Below are 6,745 nucleotides of genomic sequence, written 5' to 3' on the forward strand. Positions count from 1 at the left end.
CTGATTCACATGCTTAGTATTCAAATTTATTGATTGTAAGTCGCTTTGGAATAAGGCGTCTGCTAAATGCCAAAAATGTAAAATGTAAATAATTTATGCAAAAGGTGGTAAATTAGATCTAACATAACAATAATCAAATATGACTAGTAAACCTGATATAAACCCCTGAGTGTAAGGCTGGTCAGGTTAGCGTTATCCCAGAGCAGAGTACCACTAGTCTGTCATCCCGTTGCTCTGAGCCAGATGATGACAGCGTGAAGACCGCTACTAGCATACGTACATGTTCATGTTAACTGTCTTTCTCTGAAGCCAACACTTGACCCATGTATTGTCCAGAACTACAGACCTGTATCCCTTCTTTCATTCTCATCTAAAAACCTTGAACATGCTGTTCTTAACCAACTCTATTATCTCTTTCACAACTCTCTCCTTGACCCACATCCATCTGTCTTCAACTCTGTTCTCTCCACTGAAACTGCTGTTGTTGCTGTTCTGGAGGCCAGCCACACTGCCTGTTAAGATGAATGTCAGATGAAGGGCGGCAGGCCGAGATGTGTTGCTTCCTTATGATAATTAATTAATGCTCGAGGTAGACAATTAAGATAAAGTTTATTCCACAGCGCTGGGCCAGCCCCTCAATACACGGCAAGCAACGGTGAGAGACTCGCCCCGAATGACATCTTACAGTGGCTTGATATAGGCAAAAGTTGCTGATCAAGCAGCCAGCTGTTTGTCATGCAAATCAATCCCAAAGACAGGGCTCCGTTGAGTCTAGGTAGGGTTGTTGACGAGAAGTCCCCATCTCCCAAAAGTGGCTGATTGTCCTGACAACCCAGCTACCTGACCCTGGTCAGCTGACTGGCTGGTCCTAAATATACTGACCTATTGACCCAGGTTCTATGCTGGTCCCCACTAGCTGTGGTCTCTATATTTGGCTCAGGTCCAGTTACACCGACAAGCTGACAAGTCAGTTTGTTCATGACAGAGAGTTTGCTCAATCTTAACAGTTCAGCTATTACAACTTGTACAACATAATTCCTAATGATAGAGTATTTTAGGGTTTACCTAAGCACAATGATAAAATGCATCCTATCAGCCCACTCTTTTTTTTCTTCTCTAATGGACAGTAACTTTAATTATTTCTCTTTCTTTCCCCATGGTTGAGATCCTGCATTCCCCCCCCGGAATCGTCTTTAAATGACTTTTCCCATGGACAAATGCAAGTTCCCAGTCATGTGGCCTGACAAAGTGAACAAACATCTCACTCCACAATTGACTTGGCATGAGTAAAAGGTCACTTTGTGGTTACCTACTCTGATTAATAATCACCTTCTTTGGATAAAAACCTTTGTTGTTTAAAGGAGAAAATATCCAAATAGGTTTCTCATTACTATGTCTAACTACTCATTACAAATGAAGTAGGTATCATTTCCATCATTAATTCAAATCACATGTTTTTCCATAGTTTGTTACATAATTATACATTTTTAACAAATAGGGATATCGTCAATCAGTTTCTTTAGGTGTCTTCGATATCCTAGGTCGATCTTCAACAGAGGGACCATCATGCTTTTCCGGTCGCAATGAGGCACTATCTGAGACGCCGATGGACCATTGTTCCATTGTTGTCTGCTTTCGCCTTATCGTCCTCTTGTCTTGTTGCTGTGTTATTGAGAGACTCACAGTAGAAATTATTTCATTCACCATCATGCTGCTTGCTCAAATGTTTTAACAGTGTTATTGAAACTCTAAATCCTTACCCCCTACTTTTCTCTCCCCTATTGTTCTATGTCCCCATTGTCTGATCTTAAAGGTTTACTCCTGTTGTGGTGAATACGTACAACAATCGTCAACAAACTGGCAAACTCCTGCAACTGAGTCTAGTGCGCTATTTGGTTTAACTCCCTGGATGTCACGACGCATGCGAACAAGATTAGTGTCAGATTCTTCAGTTAAAGTAAAGTCTGTTTCGTTAGTTAACACCCAGATCGTATACAGAACCGATAAAATTGTGGCAATCCATCTTATGCACAGCGAGGCCAGGATCACACGGTTTCTCTCGGCACGCATCGTCTGTCCGGTATCTCTTGTCCTAGTTTCAATCTTAATTCACAACAACATCAAGAATAATTGTTAATAGCAGAGATAGTTATCATTATGGTACTGGAATCAGTAATCGTTTCATAATACGTGTTTTCCCCTTTGCTTGGTTCTCATCGTCAGAGTTGAGAGTGGGTTGGGCCCCCTGTGGTCCCCCCCCTCTAGTGAGTTATGCACTTGCCTGCTGAGACATTTTTAGATACAGGGATTGCACAATCGTTAAGTACAGGTAGACAGACATTGAGTTTCTCTCAAAATGGTTAACTCGTCCTTCATCAATGCTCCTAGAGGAAACAAAAAGATTTGTCATTTGACATTCATGCCATGGGTATTCAAACTAGGACGTGTGTTGTGAAAAACCGTGAACCGTCCCTTTAATATCCAAATCAGTTCTTCAATACTTAGTTTATTTACTGTCAATGTGCAATCTGAGTCAATTCCCATAAGCATACTTTTAATGAGGTAGATAGGTTCTATTCTACCCGTATGTTAAAATTCTGATCACAATCGTTACTGATGGCTTGAATACTTCCCCGTTGGTCTATGTACACTATGAGCTTATTTTGCATTAAGGTGTAAATTTGCTGTGAACATTTAAATGTTCTATCCCTCTCTTATAATCAAATATTTCTCAGTCAATCACCCGTTGGTTTTAGTAGATTTATCAGAGACATTCTTGAGTCAGTGTGAATGGTTCTTTATCATAAATGTTGCATCAATGTGTAATGCTCGTGCATTCAGCTGTTGGCCGATTAACACTGATGATCGTGTGAAGTACTGTCATTATCGTATGTGTAATTGCTTTATCAAAGTCTGTAGTCTGTCATGTCATTATCATGTTTCCGCTTCCACACAGAAAAACAACATTTTCATTTACAGTTACACAGAGAATTATTATTTGTGGTTTCCCCTTTCTCTCATCCGTCAATCGTTCACTGTCATTTCATCCCCCACTTCTGTTAGATTGGCCCTCAGCAACGCCCCCGTTTTTTAGTCCGTCGCTCAGTTTCTTTCCATTTTCTTAGTTCTGTCAGGAGATAGAATTGGCAAGAGTTGTGTTGTCCGTTCGGGATTATTCATCAATCAAAATGTCACATATTCCTCTTTGCTTGTGTGAACATCAACAGTCATCAATGCATGTCTCTGTTTACTAAGTAAATTCAAATGTTACGTTTACTGAGTCAATGCAGAATTGTATGATAATTACAATAAGAGACAACTACATTTTCATGTCTAACACTTCTATGTGTTCTCTGCGTGTGTGTGTTTCTGTGTCGCCGAGCTGCGTCTTGTTTGCAAGGGCAGTTCTATTAATAGTGTTGGTTCAGAGCGTCGTCCCTGGTGCAGCGTTGTGGAGCAGTGTTTTCCCCTCGTCTCTTTACCACTTTTCTGCTGTTGGTGCTAAGCTATTTAGCTTGTCCTGAAAATACAATAGTTATTCATTTCACTCTTTATCATTTGTTTACAATATGTTAATCAATACAAGGATTATTATTACTTAACTCAATGATTTCCCTATAACTCTATCACTCGACATGCTTCACGTAAGACTTCATTACCCATAATGCTTAGTATTCATTCCACCCCTCTAGGTCCGTGTATTGCGCAAGCTCCAAGACTTGTGGTTGGTATCGCTTATTAAACAATCCCAAAGCTTCTAATTCCCTTATTCGTTTTTCAATCAATGCTGGTGTCATTGAGAAAATGTCTGGTGTCGATAATTTGAAGTTCTTTGCATCGTCTCCAATACCATCTAGAATCATATTTGTAAAGAATGCGTTAGGTTTGTCATCTAATTCCAAATTCGCCTTTTCTCTCCAGGTATTTTGGAATCTGATTACAAAGTCAGACATTGTTTCATTAGGCTTACGTTTACAGTTCAGAATCTGTGAGATATCACGGTTTTGGCTGGCATGTTCGTTTAGAAATTTGGTTAATTGTTCAATGTGAGTCACTTTGTGTTGTTTATTAAACCATGGGAATCGTTCATTAATTGTATTACCTCTACATGGCCCATCATTATTTTCATTCAAAGTTTCACAAGCATTTATCAAAGTATCAATTTCAACATCTGGCATTAACGTGATCAGAATGTATCTTAAATCCGTGCCATTCAAATTACCATGTAGCAACATTGTTTCATACCAATTTATGAATCCTTTTGGGTTAATCAAGGGTCTGGGTGCGTCGACTATGATTGCAGATACGTCAATCAGGGTTAATGGTTTATACAGTACTTTCTCCTCTATATTTAACAATGGTGCCTGCACCCGGATTACGCTGCGTATCACAGTCTGCTCCGCCTGTTCCGGCTGTACAGGAGGAGACACGCTCTGTATCTCCTTTACCTTGGGTATAGGGTTAAACCTATTGTGTTCCTTCTTTCTGACAATATTACCAGGCCATTGATTAGACATTATTACCCATGCTTGATAGACTTCTTTCATGTAATCAATATCCCATAATGGGTCGCAAATGCTTTTGTTTGATATCAAATATTCATCAATAATCTTTAGTTTATTCTTTTCAAAACTCCCGATACTTGGGAAATTATCGTCACTCCATTCCGCAATCTTTGTTAGAAATGGTTCTGCATAGAATGGTCCTAATTTAAGTAAAATCCATCCTTTTGGTGTCACTGTATCAGTGTATTTTATCGGAATATCAATTATGTGTGGATCAATTTCCAATAGTTTATTAATAGCTTTCTTTTCCCCTCGTGGCAAGTCCCTAACCGACTTGTACTTAATAATCCGTTTCTCACAATTTGCCGTCCTAGACATTCGATTCCCCATGTTTGATTAATTACACTGCACACAATGTTAGTAAAAAGGAATTCTTTTATCTAAATTGTCTCGTTAGAGCTTTATAGTTACACCATTCGTGTCATATACTTTAATTCAGTCTGTTGCATTGCGTCTCATCAAGGTCATTTAAATCCACGTCTCATCTGTTCTCTCCTGTCTCAATAAATCAATCTTGTCACTCAAATCTGTTGCGCTGTACCATTAACACAAATACCATATCCGTTCAACTTCTTATCGTCCTACAACTGTCTTTTTACCGCTGACCTATATCTTTCATTATCCTGTTTCTCTACATAATACCACATTACTAGACCACTTTAAAACACTTTCTTTAGATCACACTTCAACTTACATACCATAACCACTTGCGTGTCAATACCTTATTCATTTAACCATCTTAATCAACATTCTACTTCATAGTTTCAATTGACTCAAGCGTGCTTCTGCAGTTCACCTTATTTCCTGTCAAATACCTCAATATGTCTGTACCTTACAGATAAACAAAAATAAAAACCCCCGGAATGCCCAATTCCGTTTAATCAATTCTTCTATGAATTAATCAATATCCAGTGTCAGTATTAATCTCCTCCAGAGTGACACCTAGCAGCTCTGTCCTTTTTATACCGTATTATCCTATATGTGGATTAATGACCTTCATGTTCACACCAATACTCAACCTTTAATATTTAGTCAAATCTAGTCATTGGCCCCCCCCTCATCAAATTCATCCCCTTTCCTTCATTCAAGGAAAAAAATTACAGGTTTTTCCCTCTAGAACAACAATTCAGGTTAAGCACACAACCACACTGGTTTATCTGCCTTACCTGTCTCGCTGAATCTAGGATCCTGTTCGTTAAACGCCAATTGTTAAGATGAATGTCAGATGAAGGGCGGCAGGCCGAGATGTGTTGCTTCCTTATGATAATTAATTAATGCTCGAGGTAGACAATTAAGATAAAGTTTATTCCACAGCGCTGGGCCAGCCCCTCAATACACGGCAAGCAACGGTGAGAGACTCGCCCCGAATGACATCTTACAGTGGCTTGATATAGGCAAAAGTTGCTGATCAAGCAGCCAGCTGTTTGTCATGCAAATCAATCCCAAAGACAGGGCTCCGTTGAGTCTAGGTAGGGTTGTTGACGAGAAGTCCCCATCTCCCAAAAGTGGCTGATTGTCCTGACAACCCAGCTACCTGACCCTGGTCAGCTGACTGGCTGGTCCTAAATATACTGACCTATTGACCCAGGTTCTATGCTGGTCCCCACTAGCTGTGGTCTCTATATTTGGCTCAGGTCCAGTTACACCGACAAGCTGACAAGTCAGTTTGTTCATGACAGAGAGTTTGCTCAATCTTAACAGTTCAGCTATTACAACTTGTACAACATAATTCCTAATGATAGAGTATTTTAGGGTTTACCTAAGCACAATGATAAAATGCATCCTATCACTGCCAGAGCTTCCTCCCTCTCCTCTGTTCTCATTCTTCTGGACTTATCTGCTGTGTTTAACACAATAAACCAACAGATCCGTCTCTCCACCTTGAGCCTCTCTGGCTGTGCATTCTCCTGGTTTGTGTCCTACCTGGCCGATCGCTCTTACCAGGTAACGTGACGAGGGTCGCTGTCCGCGTCACGCACCTCACCACTGGTGTCCCCCAGGGCTCTGTCCTAGGGCCCTTATTGTTGTCTCCGCAAACCAAATCGATTGGCTCTGTAATTTCCACACATGGTTTCTCTCACGACTGCTATGCTGAGAACAAACTTTTCAGGTTCTGAACCAACTTAAAACGAGGTTCGGGAACCCGGAATCGGCACGGAGCCTTGCTGGTGTGAACGGCC

Source organism: Nansenia antarctica, assembly GCF_963989245.1.
Source record: "Nansenia antarctica genome assembly, chromosome: 14".
Classification (NCBI taxonomy): domain Eukaryota; kingdom Metazoa; phylum Chordata; class Actinopteri; order Argentiniformes; family Microstomatidae; genus Nansenia; species Nansenia antarctica.